The 19,330-nt window shown below is 41.0% G+C and overlaps 1 protein-coding gene and 1 long non-coding RNA gene across 4 annotated transcripts in view; one reads left to right on the plus strand and one right to left on the minus strand.

Annotated features, from left to right (window-relative positions):
* MKLN1 (muskelin 1) overlaps positions 1 to 19,330 on the plus strand; it is a 399,844-nt gene that overhangs the window by 199,187 nt on the left and 181,327 nt on the right. The window lies entirely within an intron of this gene.
* On the minus strand, positions 914 to 19,322 carry LOC129040626 (uncharacterized). 2 transcript variants are annotated; one of them, XR_008503692.2, is made up of 6 exons: positions 19,119 to 19,322; positions 18,309 to 18,396; positions 15,611 to 15,742; positions 14,682 to 15,185; positions 2,752 to 2,845; positions 914 to 2,394 (listed from the first exon to the last, which is right to left on the minus strand). It is a non-coding gene; the product is annotated as an uncharacterized LOC129040626 (long non-coding RNA). The 2 variants fall into 2 exon arrangements; XR_010126988.1 differs by having other exon boundaries at positions 13,507 to 15,185; positions 19,119 to 19,316.

Raw genomic sequence — 19,330 nt, forward strand, 5'->3', positions numbered from 1 at the left:
AAGTGGCTGGGATTACAGGCATGCATCACTACGCCCAGCTAATTTCTGTATTTTTGGTAGAGACAGGGTTTCACCATGTTGGTCAGGCTGGTCTTGAATCCTGACCTCAGGTAATCCACCCGCCTTGGCCTCCCAAAGTGCTGGGATTACAGGCATGGGCCACCGCGCCTGGCCTCAGGTAGTTTTTTTTTTGTTTTGTTTTTTGTCTTTTTTTTTTTGAGACAGAGTTTCACTCCTTTTGCCCAGGCTGTAGTGCAATGGCACGATCTCGGCTCACCACAACGTCCACCTCCCAGGTTCAAGTGATTCTCCTGCCTCAGCCTCCTGAGTAGCTGGGATTATAGGCATGTGCCACCATGCCTGACTAATTTTGTATTTTTAGTAGAGTTGGGGTTTCTCCATGTTAGTCAAGCTGGCTGCCAACTCCCAACCTCAGGTGATCCACCCACCTTGGCCTCCCAAAGTGCTGGGATTACAGGCGTGAGCTACCACGCCCAACCTAGGTAGTTCCTTATAGCAATGTGAGAATGGACTAATACAGATTTTACTCTCTGTAAAGATGGTAGCTTGTGGGGGATGATAAAACAACTGGGTCACTAGAGCTGTTGTGTCACCATAGCTGCTGTTATGCCTACAAAAATGATGATCCATTGTCCAGTTTTCTATAAGGTTCAATATGTCTCAATCTTTGAACTGCAAGGGAACTAGAGAGATTATAATTTCCAGGCTTTCCCTGTGTATCTTACAATAAACCCCATCACTTAAAATCATGTCCTGTAGACAAAGGAGAGTTAAGATGTACCGAGGAGTTTGAGGGTCTAACTACTAGCAGCCTCCTGCAGATTTTGAAGTTTCTCTTGTCTTCTATTTTATCTTACCATTGTTGACCTAAAAGGAAGAAGCTGAGGCAAAATTAATATAAGTAGAGAGTTTATTTGGGACAAGCTTGAGGATTGCAACTCAGTAACATAGATTCTACGTGCCCTGAATATACATTCTGAGTAGCTGCAGTTACAAGTGGATTTTTTTTTTTTTTTTTTTGGAGGCAGTTTCACTCTTGTCACCAATGCTGGAGTGCAATGGTGTGATCTTGGCTCACTGCAACCTCCACCTCCTGGGTTCAAGACATTCTTGAAGTCTTGAGTCTGCCTCAGACTCCCAAGTAGCTGGGATTACAGGCACCCACCACCACAGCTGGCTAATTGTTGTATTTTTAGTAGAGATGGGGTTTCACCACATTGGGCAAGCTGGTCTCAAACTCCTGACATCAGGTGATCCGCCCGCCTCAGCCTCCCAAAGTGCTGGGATTACAAGTGTGAGCCACCACACCCAGCCACAAGTGGATTTTTTTTTTCTTTTTTTTTGAGACAGGGCCTCGCACTGTTGCCCGGGCTGGAGTGCAGTGGTGCCATCTCGGCTCACTGCAAGCTCCGCCTCCTGGGTTCACACCATTCTCCTGCCTCAGCCTCCCGAGTAGCTGGGACTACAGGCACCCGCCACCATGCCCAGCTAATTTTTTGTATTTTTAGTAGAGACAGGGTTTCACCGTGTTATCCAGGATGGTCTCGATCTCCTCACCTTGTGATCCGCCCACCTCGGCCTCCCAAAGTGCTGGGATTACAGGCATGAGCCACCACGCCCAGCCCACAAGTGGATTTTTAAAAGGAAAGAAGAGGCAGTTCCTGAGTTATTTACCAATAATTTACATTAACATAACATAAGCTATTGATTGGCTATCCATTATTAAGCTATAGGATGTGGGTTATAATGTCTGGTGCAGCACCAGTAGGCTAATTTTCAGCTACTTGTGGCAATAGTAAGCAGTATAAAAAGATGAGTACGTGGCTCAAAAGGGGGTGTGTGTAGGACAGGATTGCAGTCTCATTTTAATACCTCTCTGGACCTGATAATTGGAAAGGACTTGCATTCTTCAGATAAAAGTTCTTTTTCTCATTTCTTCCTTGTGATCAAAAATCTTTCTTTTTGAAAGCACTGATGATCAAAATCTGAGTGTCAAGGTATCCCTCATTGCCAGAAAGGCTCATTCCCAGGTAGTCCTACCAGTCATTGATTTATAGCTGCCGTCACTTGTGGAATCACCTCTTCAGTGTACCATGAATTTAGTTTTCTCAGAAGAAATAAAACAATGAGAGATACACAGTGGAAATATTTTGAGGTTCCCAGGCCTGTCAGAAAGTGACATTCTTTACTTTACACAGGACAGAAATCTTGAAAGGGAACTATGTAGACAAGGGACCAGGCCAGTCTTTCCAAGAGGCTTTGTAATTGCCTCTGTACAGTCAACCTCCATTCTTCAAAGCAGTCTGGTCATATCTGAAAATATGTCATTCCAGTCAAATCCTTAGTAAAATAACAAATGTCTCCAATTATATCCTGTTACAGAAAAAAGATTCTTATTAAATGTATGCAAATAACTAGATTGCCATAAAATAAGAGTACTCATGAATAGTTCCCAAATTTTGGAGCAATCAGGTAGAGAGAAAGGCAAATGTTTCAATGTTGCTCACAAAGGTATTTTTACCCAATTATTATAAAGTATAAATAAATAGCTCAAGGAAAAAAAGTGTTCTTGACTCTGGAAGACAAAATTAAAAAAAAAAAACAGCAATGTTTTAAATAAAAAGTCAGCAAATCATTTCAGTCTTCTGTCAGTTCAGTCACATGTAATTAATTCTTGTTCTGCTTGATGTTGAGTTAGCAATCTAAGGAACACATCAGTTTATTACATACCTGAAAGTTGTTACTTAGTCCAGTGATATGATCTCCAAAGTTATCAGAAACCTGTATTCAAGAGTACTTGTCAGGGTCCTTTTCCAGGAATTTCCTTGAAGAAAAAGCAAATTTTGAATTATAGACAATTGTAACTGCTTTATGAGAAGAAGAGAAATAAAATGATAACTGTTTTAGATAGCAAAAGACTTAGAATAGCCATGGTTAAAGATGCAATTGACAAGGAAATTTGGTTATTCCTGTGGTTTACAACAGTTTAACATAATAATCATAATTATGACTGATAACATATACCAAGACACATTAAAATTTTAGGAATCTCATACAAAACACATTCATCCTAATATAACTCAAAGAAAGTTAAACACCATTATTTCTTTGACAATGCTTTCCATATGATTTTAACATGCTAAATATGCCTAATATTCCTCTCTTGGACTTCCAGAGGTTCCTTTTGGAAAATACTTAATTTTAGAATTTGAAATTTGATTTTAGGAAGTATGTCAAATTTAAAAGTTTAAAATATTTGACCAAATAGGATCATAGGTCACTGTAAAATAGTATTCATTCATTTAGCCAAAGTGATAATTCAAAGATTGCAAAAAGCAAAACCCTTTACTCTTTGACAGAGAGTAAACTCGGTTTTCCAAACAATCCAAAAACTTATAAAGATGGCATGAGACCAGCAGAATCTCTTTCCCATTTATTTTTTTTTTACTTAAAAGGTGAACATTTTTTTACCGTTTCTTAAAAATACTTAAAAATCTTATTCAAAAGAGAAAACCAAATTTTACTTTTGCATCAGTATATTATTAATCCTAAAGCTAATTTCATTAAATCCTTATAAACAAATCTATCAAATCTCAGGAGGTTTTGTTTTGTTTTTGGTTTGTTTGTTTTAGATGGAGTCTCACTCTTGTTACCCAGGCTGGAGTGCAATGACCTGATCTCAGCTCACTGCAACCTCTGCCTCCCGGGTTCAAGTGATTCTCCTGCCTCAGCCTCCCAAGTAGCTGGGATTACAGGCACCTATCACCATACCTAGATAATTTTTGTATTTTTAGTAGAGATGGAGTTTCACCATGTTGGCCAGGCTGGTCTCAAACTCCTGACCTCAGGTGATCTGCCCACCTCACCCTTCCAAAGTGCTAGGATTACAGGTGTGAGCCACCGCATCTAGCCCTCAGTTTTAACTGCATAAGATTTCTATAACCTTTAAAAATTTTTCTATTAAAGAGCAGTTTAATGCTCCAAGAAAACCCTGTTACTCTGAAACAGGGGTCCCACATCAGTGTGCTTTAAATATCAATGCATAATTTTTAGAAAAATTAATAATCTCCTTCTAATTTTAGCCAACTTTATCACATACAAAATTCTTTTCATGGGATTAATCTTCTACAAACCTTTTACAACTTGCTTATACCTTCAGTTTTGTCCTATACTTCATTTTTTTTATATTGGTATTCTACTTAGGACAAAGATTTACTATCCCCCTTATCATTTTGACCAAGTCCCCTCTTATGTAAAGGAAAAAAATTACCCTTTTCAACTTTCTTTACATCTTCTTTATATGCTCTCTATATAAAATTGTTTCTGGCCTAGTAGTTTTAGTTACATATATTAACCACAGTGTTAACTCTTAGTAACCCTCATTTTCAGTGAAAAACCTAAGAAGTAAGCAACTTTAATTATGTACCATATGCAGAGCTCAGGCAGTGCTATGGAGACAATGCCTGGAGGATCCAACTCCTTGCAGTATAGCCAAGAGGCACAGCTCAACTAGGGATGATGGGGCCCAGGCACTGTCCCCAAGGCCACTTGTCTAGTCCGCAGAATCTAAAGGCTCAAATCCAAAGACATAAGCTCACAGACAAATTAAGCAAATACCAAAAAATACCATAAAAGCAATGGCCTTATGACCTTAAAACATTTATCAGAGACAGTATAAACCAGTCTGACCAATAGATCTAGGCAAACATGTCTAAATTAAAATTTGAAGATGTTTCTATTTTACTTTACCAATAATTTAAAAACTATCTTAATTTAAACCCAAGATTACTAAAGTCAAGTGACCATGAAAAGCATTTGGGTTGGTTATATTATTTATGAGCACTTTTTCTATAAGTCAGTGGTACCATGTAGACAATATATAAACAGACATGTATACATGGTACACATCAATCAGACAGACACAGATAATGACTTTATAGCTTTAATTAAAAAATTTTAGCCACATTGAAACTGCTGGTGAACTGAGGTAAGAAAAACAAAACAAAACCAAGCAGAGAAAAAAATTTTAGTCATGAGACTGGTAAAACTCACTAGTTTAAAAGGACAGTTGGATTCAAACTGTACCTTTGTAAATGGAAAAGTTTAAAGTTTATCTGTTCCACATGGCTGAAGCTCATACTGAGTTTTAGAGAAAATGCAGTAGTAAATTTATATCTCAAAGCACAAGGAGAAAGAATTTAAGCCTTTTCAAGGAGGAGTTTGGGTGTGTTGGAAGAAAATTAAAAATGGATGCCAAGGTAACACAAAATCACAGGAATCTATCATTGGATTTTATAAGGAGACCTATTTCACTTAGATAAGTAGCTTTTAATTAAGTCTGTTTTCCAGTTGGATCACTGAGCTCAGGGCAGAGCCCATTAAGGAGCAGGGCCATCAAAGCATTTACAGTTTTTAGAGCCTAATAATTTAAATATGTGAAAAGCAGATGCAATTGAAGGCAGAGCATCTAGATCTTCATAAATTAAGGATTCCATTTTTAGGCTGAATCCTGGGTCCCCAAAAAGAGGGAAACACCATGGGACTGGGCTATGCAACACTTTCATGGTGTACTTCAATACAAAAACATTTCTCTAAGTATTTAAACCGTGCCTTTCTTATATTAACCAGCAAAGAAACCAGTAACTCCCTGTAGTAATAATAATAAGCATTCACTGTAAACAACTGCTGTCAGCCACCTCCAGTACTATAGTTCTCACCAGTAACTTGCCAGCCATCACACACACAAAGGTTAAGTGTTCTCTCACAGAACAAAGTAATATCCAGTACTCCTAAAAGCCAAAGGGATCAGGTGACACAATACAAAAGAGAGCAGAGTTTTGTGCCTGAAACTGTCATGAAATCTCTCCATGACTCTTCAGACTCCACAGGAAGACAGAAGACCCCAGAATGGGAGTGAGAGGCATCTTTTTCTGTCTTCCTTTAGGGGTCTGAGTCATTAGAAGTCTCCTCTAGATCCTTCCATGTGGTACTGAAGACAGCAGAGAGGTGGGAGGAGGTTGAGTCTCATTTTTGTTTGTTTGTTTTTGAGACGGAGTCTCGCTCTGTCGCCCAGGCTGGAATGCAGTGGTACGATCTCGGCTCACTGCAAGCTCCGCCTCCCAGGTTCACACCATTCTCCTGCCTCAGCCTCCCGAGTAGCTGGGACTACAGGTGCCTGCCACCACGCCTGGCTAATTTTTTGTATTTTTAGTAGAGACGGGGTTTCACCGTATTAGCCAGGACAGTGTCAATCTCCTGACCTTGTGATCTGCTTGCCTTGGCCACCCAAAGTGCTGGGATTACAGGCTTGAGCCACCGCGCCCAGCCCTTGTTTGTTGTTTTGAGAGAGAGGGTCTCTCTGTTCTGCAGTACTGAAAGAAAAATAAAAAAATAGAAACAGGGTGTCGCTCTGTCACACAAGCAGGAGTGCAATGTGGCATGATTACAGTTCATGTAGCCTTGACACATTCTGGGTTTAAATGATCCTCCCACCTCAGCTTCCTAAGCAGCTGGGACTACGGGCACACACCACCATGCCAAGCTAAGTTTTGTTTTTACTTTTTGTAGAGACAGGGACTCATTACATTGACCAGGCTGGACTCAAGCAATCCTCCCACTGTGGCCTCCCGAAGTGGGCTGGGATACAGGCACGAGCCACCATGCCTGCGTGAATCTGTTTTTAATGAAGCTGGCTTTTGACTATGGAGTTCTTAAACACTTTTCAAGAAGGGGCCAAGATGGCCGAATAGAAACAGCTCCAGTCTGCAGCTCCCATCGAGACCAATGCAGAAGGCAGGTGATTTCTTCATTTCCAACTAAGGTACCCAGTTCATTCCACTGGGACTGGTTAGACAGTGGGTGCAACCCATGGAGAGCAAGCAGAAGAAGGGTGGGGCATTGCTTCACCAAGGAAGTGCAAGGAGCTGGAGGACCTCCCTCCCCTAGCCAAGGGAAGCCATGAGGGACTGTGCTACCCAGCCTGGGTACTATGATTTTCCCATGGTATTTGCAATCCGGAGATCAGGAGAGTCTTTCGTGAGCCTATACCACCAGGGCCCTGGGTTTCAAGCACAAAACTAGGTAGCACTGAGCTAGCTACAGGAGTTTTTTCATACCCCAGTGGCGCCTGGAACCCCAGCGAGACAGAACCGTTCACTTCCCTGGAAAGGAGGCTGAAGCCAGGGAGTCAAGTGGTCTTGCTAAGTGAGTCCCACTCCCATGGAGCCCAGCAAGCTAAGAACCACTGGCTTGAAATTCTCACTGCCAGCACAGCAGTCTGAAGCCAACCTGGGACAATTGAGCTTGGTGGGGGAGGGGCATCTGCCATTACTGAGGCTTTAGTAGGCAGTTTTCCCCTGATAGTGCTAAGGAGACTGGGAGGTTTGGACTGGGCAGAATTCACCACAGTGTGGCAAAGTGGCTGTGGCCAGACTGCTTCTCTAGATTCCTCCTCACTGGGCAGGGCATCTCTGAAGGAAAGGTAACGGCTCCAGTCAGGGGCTTACAGATAAAACTCTCATCTCCCTGGGACAGAGCACTGGATTTTCCCCAGAGCACTGTGGAGGGGCTGCTGTGGGCACAGCTTCAGCGGCCTTAATCTTTCCTGCCTGCTGGCTCTGAAGAGAGCAGCTGATCCTGACAAAGGGTATTCTCCCAACACAGGGTACCAGCTCTGCTAAGGGATGAAGTGCCTCCTCAAGTGGGTCCCTGACCCCCATGCCTCCTGACTGGGAGAAACCTCCCAACAGGGGTTGACAGATACCTCACCTCATATAGGAGAGCTCTGGCTGGCATCAGGCTGGTGGCCCTCTGGGACAAAGCTTACAGAGGAAGGAGCAGGCAGCAATCTTTGCTGTTCTGCAACCTCCACTGGTGATACCCAGGCAAATAGGGTCTAGAGAGGATGTTTAGCAAACTGCAGCAGACTTGCAGAAGAGGGGCCTGACTGTTAGAAGAAAAACTAACAAAGAGAAAGCAACAACAACAACATCAACAAAAAAGACTCCCACACAAAAACTCCCATCCAAATGTCATCAGCCTGAAATATCAAAGGTAGATAAATCCACGAAGATGAGGAAAAGCAGCACAAAGACACTGAAAATTCCAAAAACCAGAATGCCTCCTCTCCTCCAAATGATCGCAACTCCTCTCCAGCAAGGACACAAAACTGGACAGATAATGAGATTAATGAATTGACAGAAGTAGGCTTCAGAAGGTGGGTAATAACAAACTCCTCTGAGCTAAAGGAACATGTTCTAACCCAATGCAAGGAAGCTAAGAACCTTGATAAAAGGTTACAGGAACTGCTAACTAGAATAACCAGTTTAGAGAGGAACATAAATGACCTGATGGAGCTGAAAAACACAGCACAAGAACTTCCTGAAGCATACACAAGTATCAATAGCCGAAACAATCAAGTGGAAGAAAGGATATCAGAGATTGAAGATCACCTTGCTGAAATAAGGTGTGAAGACAAGATTAGAGAAAAAAGAATGAAAAGGAATGAACAAAGCCTCCAAGAAATATGGGGCTATGTGAAAAGACTAAACCTACGATTGACTGGTGTATCTGAAAGTGATGGGGAGAATGGAACCAAGTTGGAAAACACACTTCAGGATATTATTCAGAACTTCCCCAACCTAGCAAGACAGGCCAACATTCAAATTCAGGAAATACAGAGAACACCACTAAGATATTCCTCGAGAAGATCAACCCCAAGACATATAATCATCAGATTCTCAAAGGTTGAAACGAAGGAAAAAATGATAAGGGCAGACACAGAGAAAGTTCAGGTAACCTACAAAGGGAAGCTCATCAGACTAATAGCAGATCTCTCTGCAGAAACCCTGCAAGCCAGAAGAGAGTGAGGGCCAATATTCAACATTCTTAAAGAAAAGAATTTTCAACCCAGAATTTCATACCCAACCAAACTAAGCTTCTTAAGCAAAGGAGAAATAAAATCCTTTCCAAACAAGCAAATGCTGAGGGATTTTGTCACCACCAGGCTGGTCTTACAAAAGCTCCTGAAGGAAGCACTAAATATGGAAAGGAAAAACCAGTACCAGCCACTGCAAAAACATACCAAAATATAAAGACCAGTGACACTATGAAGAAACTGCATCAACTAATGTGCAAAATAACCAGCTAGCATCATGATGACAGGATCAAAATCACATATAATAATATTAACATTAAATGTAAATAGGCTGAATGCCCTAATTAAAAGACACAGACTGGCAAATTGGTTAGAGTCAAGACCCATCAGTGTGCTGTATTTAGGAGACCCATCTCACATGCAAAGACATACATAGGCTCCAAATAAAGGGACAAAGGAATATTTACCAAGCAAATGGAAAGCAAAAAAAATAGCAGGGGTTGCAATCCTAGTCTCTGATAAAACAAACTTTAAACCCAAAAAGTTCAAAAAAGACAAGGGCATTACAGAATGGTAAAGGGATCAATGCAACTAATAATAGTTAGAGAAGAGCTAACTATCCTGAATATATATGCACCCAAAACAGGAGCACCCACATTCATAAAACAAGTTCTTAGAGACCTATAAGGAGACTTAGACTCCCACACAATAATAGTGGGAGACTTTAACACCATACTGTCAATATTAGACAGATCAACAAGACAGAAAATTAACAAGGATATTCAGGACTTGAACTCAGCTCTGGATCAAGTGGACTTAATAGATATCTATAGAACTCTCCACCCCAAATCAACAGAATATACATTCTTCTCAGTACCACATGGCAGTTATTCTAAAATTGACCACATAATTGGAAGTAAAACGCTCCTTAGCAAATGCAAAAGAATGGAAATCAGAACAGTCTCTCAGACCACAGTGCAATTAAATGAGAACTCAGGATTAAGAAACTCACTCAAAACTGCACAATTACATGGAAATTGAACAACCTGCTCCTGAATGACTCCTGGATAAATAACGAAATTAAGGCAGATAAAGAAGTTCTTTGAAACCAATGAGAACAAAAAGACAACGTGCCAGAATCTCTGGAACACAGCTAAAGCAGTGTTAAGATGGAAATTTATAGCACTGAATGCCCATATCAGAAAGCTGGAAAGATCTGAAATCGTCACCCTAACATCACAATTAAAAGAACTAGAGAAGCAAGAGCAAACAAATTCAAAAGCTAGCAAATGACAAGAAATAACTAAGATCAAAGCAGAACTGAAGGAGATAGAGACATGAAAAACCCTTCAAAAAATCAATGAATCCAGAGGTAGTTTTTGAAAAAATTAACAAAATAGACCACTAAGACTAACAAAATAGACTAACAAAGAAGAGAGAAGAATCAAATAGACACAATAAAAAATGATAAAGGGGATATCACCACTGATCCCACAGAAATACAAACTACCATCAGAGAATACTATAAACACATCTATGCAAATAAACTAGAAGATCTAGAAGAAATGGATAAATTCCTGGACACATGCACCTGCCCAAGACTAAACCAGGAAGAAGTCGAATCCCTGAGTAGACTAATAACAGGCTCTGAAATTGAGGCAGTAGTTAATAGCCTACCAACCAAAAAAGCCCAGGACCAGACAGACTGACAGCCGAATTCTACCAGAGGTACAAAGAGGAGCTGGTACCGTTCCTTCTGAAACTATTCCAAACAACAGAAAAAGAGGGACTCCTCCCTAACTCATTTTATGAGGCCAGCATCCTCCTAATACCAAAACCTGGCAAAGACACAACAAAAAAAGAAAATTTCAGGCCAATATCCCTGATGAACATCGATGTGAAAATCCTCAATGAAATACTGGCAAACCAAATCCAGCAGCACATCAAAAAGCTTATCCACCACGATCAAGTTGGCTTCATCATTGGGATGCAAGGCTGGTTCAACATATGCAAATCAACAAACGTAATCTATCACATAAACAGAACCAATGACAAAAACCACATGATTATCTCAATAGATACAGAAAAGGCCTTCGATGAAATTCAACATCTCTTCATGTTAAAAACTCTCAATAAACTAGGTATTGATAGAACATATCTCAAAATAGTAAGAGCTATTTATGACAAACCCATAGCCAAGATCATACTGAATGGGCAAAAGCTGGAGGCATTCCCTTTGAAAACTGGCACAAGACAAGGATGCCCTCTCTCACCACTCCTATTCAACATAGTATTGGAAGTTCTGGCCAGGGCACTCAGGCAAGAGAAAGAAATAAAGGGTATTCAGATAGAAAGAGAGGAAGTCAACTTGTCTCTGTTTGCAGATGACATGATTATATATTTAGAAAACCCATTGTCTGAGCCCCAAAATCTCCTTAAGCTGATAGGCAACTTCAGCAAAGTCTCAGGATACAAAATCGATGTGCAAAAATTGCAAGCATTCCTATACACCAATCATAGACAACAGAGAGCCAAATCACGAGTGAACTCCCATTCACAATTGCTACAAAGAGAATAAAATACCTAGGAATACAATTTACAAGGGACGTGAAGGATCTTTTCAAGGAGAACTACAAACCACTGCTCAAGGAAATGAGAGGACTCAAACAAATGGAAAAAAATTCCATGCTCATGGATAGGAAGAATCAATATCATGAAAATGGCCATACTGCCCAAAGTAATTTATAGATTCAATGCTATTCCCATTAAGCTACCATTGAGTTTCTTTGCAGAATTAGAAAAAACTACTTTAAATTTAATATGGAACCAAAAAAGAGCCTGCATAGCCAAGACAATCATAAGCAAAAATAACAAAGTTGGAGGCAGCATGCTACCTGACCTCAAACTATACTGCAAGGCTACAGTAACCAAAACAGCATGATACTGGTACCAAAACAGATACATAGACCAATGGAACAGAACAGAGACCTCAGAAATAACACCACACATCTACAACCATCTGATCTTTGACAAAACTGACAAAAACAAGCAATGGGGAAAGGATTCCCTACTTAATAAATGGTGCTGGGAAAACTAGCTAGCCATATGCAGAAAACAGAAACTGGACCCCTTCGTTACACCTTATACAAAAATTAACTCAAGATAGACTAAAGACTTAAATGTAAAACCCAAAACCATAAAAACCCTAGAAGAAAACCTAGGCAATACCATTCAGGACATAGGTATAGGCAAAGACTTCATGACTAAAACACCAAAAGCAATTGCAACACTAGCAAAAATTGACAAATAGGATCTAATTAAACTAAAGAGTTTCTGCACAGCAAAAGAAACCATCACCAGAGTGAACAGGCAACCTACAGAATGAGAGAAAAATTTTGCAATCTTCCTATGTGTCAAAGGTCTAATATCCAGAATCTACAAGGAACTTAAACAAATTTTCAAGAAAAAAAACAAACAACCCCATCAAAAAGTGGGCAAAGAATATGAAGAGACACTTCCAAAAGAAGAGATTGATGTGGCCAACAAACATATGAAAAAAAGCTCATCATCACTGGTCATTAGAGAAATGCAACTCAAAACCACAGTGAGATACTATCTCATGCCAGTTAGAATGGCAATTATTAAAAAGTCAGGAAACGACAGATGCTGGCAATGCTGTGGAGAAACAGGAACGCTTTTACACTTGCTGGTGAGAGTGTAAATCAATCCAAACATTGTGGAAGACAGTGTGGTGATTCCTCAAGGATCTAGAACCAGAAATACCATTTGACCCAGCAGTCCCATTACTGGGTATATACCGAAAGGGTTATAAATTATTCTGGTATAAAGACACATGCGCATGTATGTTTGCTGCAGCACTTTACAATAGCAAAGACTTGGAACCAACCCAAATGCCCATCAATAATAAGCTGGAAAAAGAAAATGTGGCACATAAACACCATGGAATACTATGCAGCCATAAAAAAGAATGAGTTCACATCCTTTCCAGGGACATGGATGAAGCTGGAAGCCATCATTCTCAGCAAATTAACACAGGAACAGAAAACCAAACACCACATGTTCTCACTAATAAGTGGGTGATGAACAATAAGAACACATGGACACAGGGAGGAGAACATTAAACACCGAGGCCAGTCAGGGGTGGGGCCAAGGGAAGGGAGAACATTAGGACAAATACCTAATGCACGTGGGGCTTAAAACCTAGATGACAGTTGGTAAGTGTAGCACACCACCGTGGCACATGTATATCTATGTAAGAAACCTGTACATTCTACACATGTATCGCAGAATTTAAAGTAAAATTAAAAAAAAAAACTTTTCAAATCTCTCATTATCAGATATTAGCCAGCACAAATAGCTGTTATTCCTGGCTTTTAAACTTTAAAACAAAAACAACAGAAAAAAAACAAAGGCACCCTTCCAAATGACTCACCAAAACCAATAAGCCTTTATCAAAGTTATGACTTAACCAAGGATGCATGGGGCATCGCCAAAGGAGGTGCAACGCAGTCCTCACAAGATCAAGAATCATCCCAAAGACAGCTCAAAGAAAGGAAAGTTTCACTAGCCACAAGTAAAGTACAACTCACATTTCTATCTGGTCATGATTTCTAGGATCTCAGCTTCTCAGCTGGTTACTCATGAAGGCCCAAATGGTCTGTATGTCCCACAAATGGAAAAAGACAGGAAATCAAAAGTTGTCCATGGAAGGGATAAGGATCAATAACAATTGGTATCCCAAAAGGTCAAGAATCATACAATACTTTAAAACAAATGAGATTAGCTCCCTGGCTAGGAATTGAACTCAGGCTACCGTGGTGAAAGTACCAAATCCTAGCCATTATACCACTGGATGGGGTGTTTTCTTTGTTTTTGTTTTCGTTTTTTTGTTTGTGTGTTTGTTTTTTGGTAAATCTTGCAAGGAATCCAAAGCAGGCAGTTTAAGCATTTAAGGATTTTATCTTGTTTTAGATCTGATCTCATCTGTAATGCTGCTTAGCTAATTCCCTGAATGTTAGCATTTTAAAGACATGATAAGATTTAAAGGGTACTGTCTGATAGTGGGTCAATAAATCAGTGTGTATTAGTTCATTCTCACTCTGCTACAAAGAACTACCTGAGACTGGATAATTTATAAATAAAATTGGTTTAATTGACTCACAGTTCTGCATGACTGGGGAGGCCTCAGGAAACTTAAAATCAGGGTGGAAGGTGAAGGAGAAGGAAGCACCTTCTTCACAAGGCAGCAGGAGAGAGAAAGCCAGAAAGGGAACTGCCAAACACTTTTAAACCATCAGATCTCATGAGAACTCCCTCACTATCATGAAAACAGCATGGGGGAAACTGCTTCCATGATCCAATCACCTCCCACCAGGCTTCTCCCCCGACACGTGGGGATTACAATTCGAGATGACATTTGGTTGGGAACACAGAGCCAGACCATATCACAGTGTCATTCACTAGACCTGGTTAGAAAAAATTTTGTTGGATCTGCATTTTTATAGTCTCAGCAGTCTTATTCCCATTCTGTTGTTGTTCTGCTTGTTCCTTCTGCTCTAAATTTAAATTCATTTCCCAAGAGAAGGAAATGTGTACATTGTGAAATTTTAAAACATCTCTGCCTAAGAGATGTATGGAAGCCAAGAGAAGAGGCAGAAAGGGATGAGTTCAGATCACAGGGCTGGAAGGAAAAGGAGGGTCTGGAGGTGAAAGGGAGAAAGCCTCTGAAGTCTTTTAAAATAGTTTCAAATATCTCTTTGTTTACCTCTTGAATGAAGGCGATTTTTTCTTTCAGGATTTCTTTTAGAAGTTTTTAGGTGCCAGTGGAAGTAAGTCTCCTATTTACATGTCTGGTTCTAAAACCAGCTCTTTCCAATGGTGTGCACAAATAAATTACTTTAGGTATATCAAAAGATCCCCATTTTTGGTCATTGTTGCCTATGATCATTCCAGGTTAGATGGGTCTACTTTCCCAGATACTACAAGACAGTACCCCATTAATTGTATGTGTAATTCCAGCAGGTATTTCTAAAAAGAGTGTTCAGGTTTTGAACACTGTTATTATTGATTTCTCATAATTCAGGAACTTTTCAAAAGTGACCAAAGCCAGGAATGTGTTTAGGATCAAAGTGTGGCATGTTTTGGACTGTCTCTAATTGTCAGATGGCAGCAGAGTCCTCAAGGATGAGGACAATTGGATTGTCTCTAATTGTCAGATGGCAGCAGAGTCCTCAAGGTATGGGGGACCAGACCCTCATATTACGTCCACCTGGAAGAGCAAAAGGGGTATACATTTCAGTTAGGAACTAACAGGAATTGGTTAAAATTAAAGACTAATTCAGAATTTTCAAGTGATAGTAAACAACTGCTATCTCAAACGCATACAATATAAAATGAAACCACTGGTGCCTAACTGCCAGTTCTTTCACTCAAACCTCTGCTGTGAGACAGAGGTGAAAAAAACTTGACCCAAACCCCTGGTTCTGAGGCAGAGGCAGAAAAATCATGACCTGCACCTCTGCTATAAGACAGAGGGGGAAAAAAGGCAGTTCCCTGCAGAGCTCTATACCCGAATCTTCTGTCCAAAGACAGAGACCGAAGCCCTCACACTTAAAGAAAGGGTTTGAAAAACAGCCCAAATAAAGTCTAGACCTTCAACCCAAGAGTGGGAGGTCCAAATTCAGGAGAACTCACCTGAAACACCTGATGGGACTTCTGAAGGAGGAGAGTTCACACTGGTACCAAGTGCTGCTTTCAGAGAGAAACACCACCAGGTGGTTCGGGGGAGTCACTTTGAATCCTGCTGACTTACTCCAGATGTTTTACCTAAAAGGAAGACGTGGAGGCAAAATTAATATAAGTTGGGAGTTTATTTGGGCCAAGCTTGATGACTGCAACCTGGGAACATAGATTCAAGTTGCCTTGAATATACACTCTGAGTAGCAGCAGTTACAAGTGGATTTTTAAAGGGAAAGATGAGGCAGTGCCTGAGTTATTTACCAAGAATTTACATTAAAATAAATCAAGCTACTGATTGGCTATACATTATGAAACTATAGGATGTGGGTTATAATGTCTGGTGGAGCATTAATTAGTAGGTTAATGTTTAGCTTCTGTGGCAATAGTAAGCAGTTTCAAGAGACAAATACACAGCTCAAAAGTGGGGGAGAAGGACAGGATTGCTGTTTCACTTTAATACCTCTCTGGGCCTCATAATTTAAAAGGATTTGCATTCCTCAGATAAAGCTCTTTTCTTAACATTTAAACAAATTTTCGTCTCAGTATCATAATATAGCTGTCTGTATTTATGTTAACATAGGAATGCTTTAAATTATTTTACCATTTATAAAATTTGTGAAGCAGGAAAGCCATGCTATCCTGGGTCTTTACCTTCTGAGTAGCAATTATACCTCAGGGATACACGTTTGTAGTCTGAGAAGTGCTGGCATTTTTTTTTTCCTTTGCAACTCAGAAGTCCCTAATTCAAGTTCTCTTTTAGCATTATTCCTTCATTCTTTGATAAATATTTACTGAACATCTTCTATTTGCTAGACACATCAACAGGACTGAGGATACAACTGTGAACAAGATATGTATGACTCTTATCTTCATGGGAGCAATCATTTAGAGGAAAAGAAAGAGGAAAAAAGAGGAAATTAAAATATACTGTGATGTGTGCTAAGATAAAGAGGGAAACTTAGAGTGCTAAGAGAAATGTAAAAAACGTTACCTATCATGTGTTAGCTTGCATAGGAAAAAAAAAAAAAATGAAGAAAACTGTCACCTAATCCCAAAGCAGGTGATGAAGAAAGATTTTCGGCCAGATGCAGTGGCTCATACCTGTAATCCCAGCACTTTGGGAGGCCAGGCCGAGGCATGAGGATCGCTTGAGCCCAGGAGTTCAAGACCAGCCTGGGCAACAGAGTGAAACCCTGTGTCTACAAAAAAACTAAAAAAGTAGCTTGGTGTGGTGATGTCTGCCTGTGGTCCCACCTACATGAGAGGCTGAGGCAGCATGATCCTTTAAACCCAGGTCAAGGCTGCAGTGAGCCATGTTCATGTGACTGCACTCCATCCTGGGTGACAGAGTCAGAGTGAGACCCTGTCTCAAAAAAAAAAAAAAACCAAAAAAATTTCCAGGACCAAATAGTCTACAGGATGAGCTGGAGTTAGCCAGGTAAAGAATGGGAAAGAATATTCCATGCCTGGCTTAGAGTAAGCCCTGGAGGCTAGAGAGAACAAGGACTCTATGGGAACAAATTCAGTGTGCTAGTTAGTGGGCAGATGTCAAAAGCGCAAAGGAGAAAGAGGGGGGTGGGGGCAAGGGAAGCTGGAGAGAAAAATCAAGGCAGGTTATGAAGGGTCTCTGTTAAACAGTTTAGAAGGGGATTGAAAGTCACCAAAAGGATTTAAGCTTAAGAAGAACTAATTAATATGTGTTTTAAAAAAAGATTGCTCAGGAACTATGTCTGGAAAAGAACAAGGGCTTGACTTACATTAAGGTAAGAAGTGGAATTATAAAATCTGGGGCCCAAAGGAATTGGAGTGAGTTAATTCCTCCCCTTTAAAGTGTCTATTTTCTTCAAAGATAACCACTATATCATCTCTGGGGCTAACATTCTCTGGTCCTTTCCCACTGTCTCTGGCAGCTCTCAACCCAAGTCACTACAGTTACAGCATTCCCTTAAGGAACACATCCTTTTCCAACCTGCTGCAACACAGAAAGCACATGTAATTTTTTATTTTATTGTATTTTATTTGTTTTTCTGAGACAGAATTTCACTCTGTTGCCCAGGCTGGAGTGCAGTGGTGTGATCTTGGCTCACTGCAACCTCCGCCTCCTGGGTTCAAGTGACTCTTGTGCCTCGGCCTCCCAAGTAGCTGAGATTATAGGTGTATGTCACCACACGCAGCTAACTTTTGTATTTTTAGTAGAGACAGGGTTTCACCATGTTGGCAACGCTGGTTTCGAACTCCTGACCTCAGGTGATCCACCCGCCTCGGCCTCCCAAAGTGCTGGGATTACAGGTGTGAGCCACCATGCCTGGCCAAGCACATGTAATTTTAAAGACGAACATACTTGTGGCCTTTCTTATTTTATTTTTGTTATTTTAGAGATGGTAGTCTTGCTATCTTGCCCAGGCCGGTCTCAAACTCCTGGGCTCAAGTGAGCCTCCCACCTGGACCTCCCAAAGTGCTGGGATTACAGGTGTGAGCCACCGTGCCCAGCCTGGCCTTTCTATCCGGCTTTTTTGATTTGATATCCTAGAAGAGCCCACTATTAAAATTTCCACCTATAGAAACAGGAAGTCAGGAAACGACTGGAGGGAATTTTGGCAGGTTAATGATTACAACGGGAAGAGAATACAATTATTGAGGTGTTTTGACTCACTTGGTCATTTCCTGAGAAATTCTTTGCTTGAATTTTTCCACTCTTCAGGTGAAGATGATGACACTGTCCAGGCTTTCAGGAGTCCAACCTTTTAGACAATAAGTGACATACTCTTTGGTAACTGCAGTGGCTAACAAGGAATAAATATGCATAACTACGACAAACAGGTACTTGATGAGAACGTTATCTAGAGCTGCCAGATATTTAGACCAAGTGCTCCTTTTGTTATAAGAAGCTGGTATGATGTCCATATAGTTTTCAGGGCTGCTGTTCCCTCTGAGAAGAAGGAATAGTCTTTTTCCTGAACTACTCTCTCTCTCTGAACTTTTAGGCTACAATTATGTCAGTTCAAAGTGGGCAGATTTGACAACTGAAAAAATGATGACACGCAGCTTCCCAACTCTGTAAGGACTTTTCAGGTCTGTGGGTGAACGTCATTCCCGAGCAAACCAATGCCACAAGATTAGTAGGATGCGGCCCACAAGAAATGTTTACAATGAAGGGCATCACAGACTGCAAACCAAACAGGGTAGGAGGACACGGGACCATTTCCTTTTCCTGTCTCCATCTGACTCTGGAAGGCGGGGACAAGACATTTAAAACCAGGACCACTCCGGGAGGACAGCACATTAGCTACTGCCCTCCAGCTCCCTTCAGTGTTGTTTCCGTAAAGGACTTATAAACTGGCGAGGGCGGTGGCTTCCAAAAGCGCACAGGCGTCCCTTTTCCAACTTGGTCTTGTTATTTTCCCTTCCTGCTCCATATAACTACAACGTGTTTCTGTTCGTAATCATCTCGGCTTTTCCTTACCTCTGCTTGTCAGAAAAGTCCTTTGCGCCATTCCCCTCCAAGCCCCAGGGAAGGGCCTGGAAAGCGCTTACACCTCAGACCCAGTGTCGCTCAGCCGTCAAGGAGCGAGCGACGTGGGAAACCCTGAGATAGGACTTTGGCCCGGCGTTGGGCCCGGGTAACGATGCGGGGCAGGCAGCGCGGGCGGCCGGGAAGGGCGGCGGCACCTTTAA

The sequence above is a fragment of the Pongo pygmaeus genome, chromosome 6 (assembly GCF_028885625.2).
Source record: "Pongo pygmaeus isolate AG05252 chromosome 6, NHGRI_mPonPyg2-v2.0_pri, whole genome shotgun sequence".
Lineage (NCBI taxonomy): Eukaryota > Metazoa > Chordata > Mammalia > Primates > Hominidae > Pongo > Pongo pygmaeus.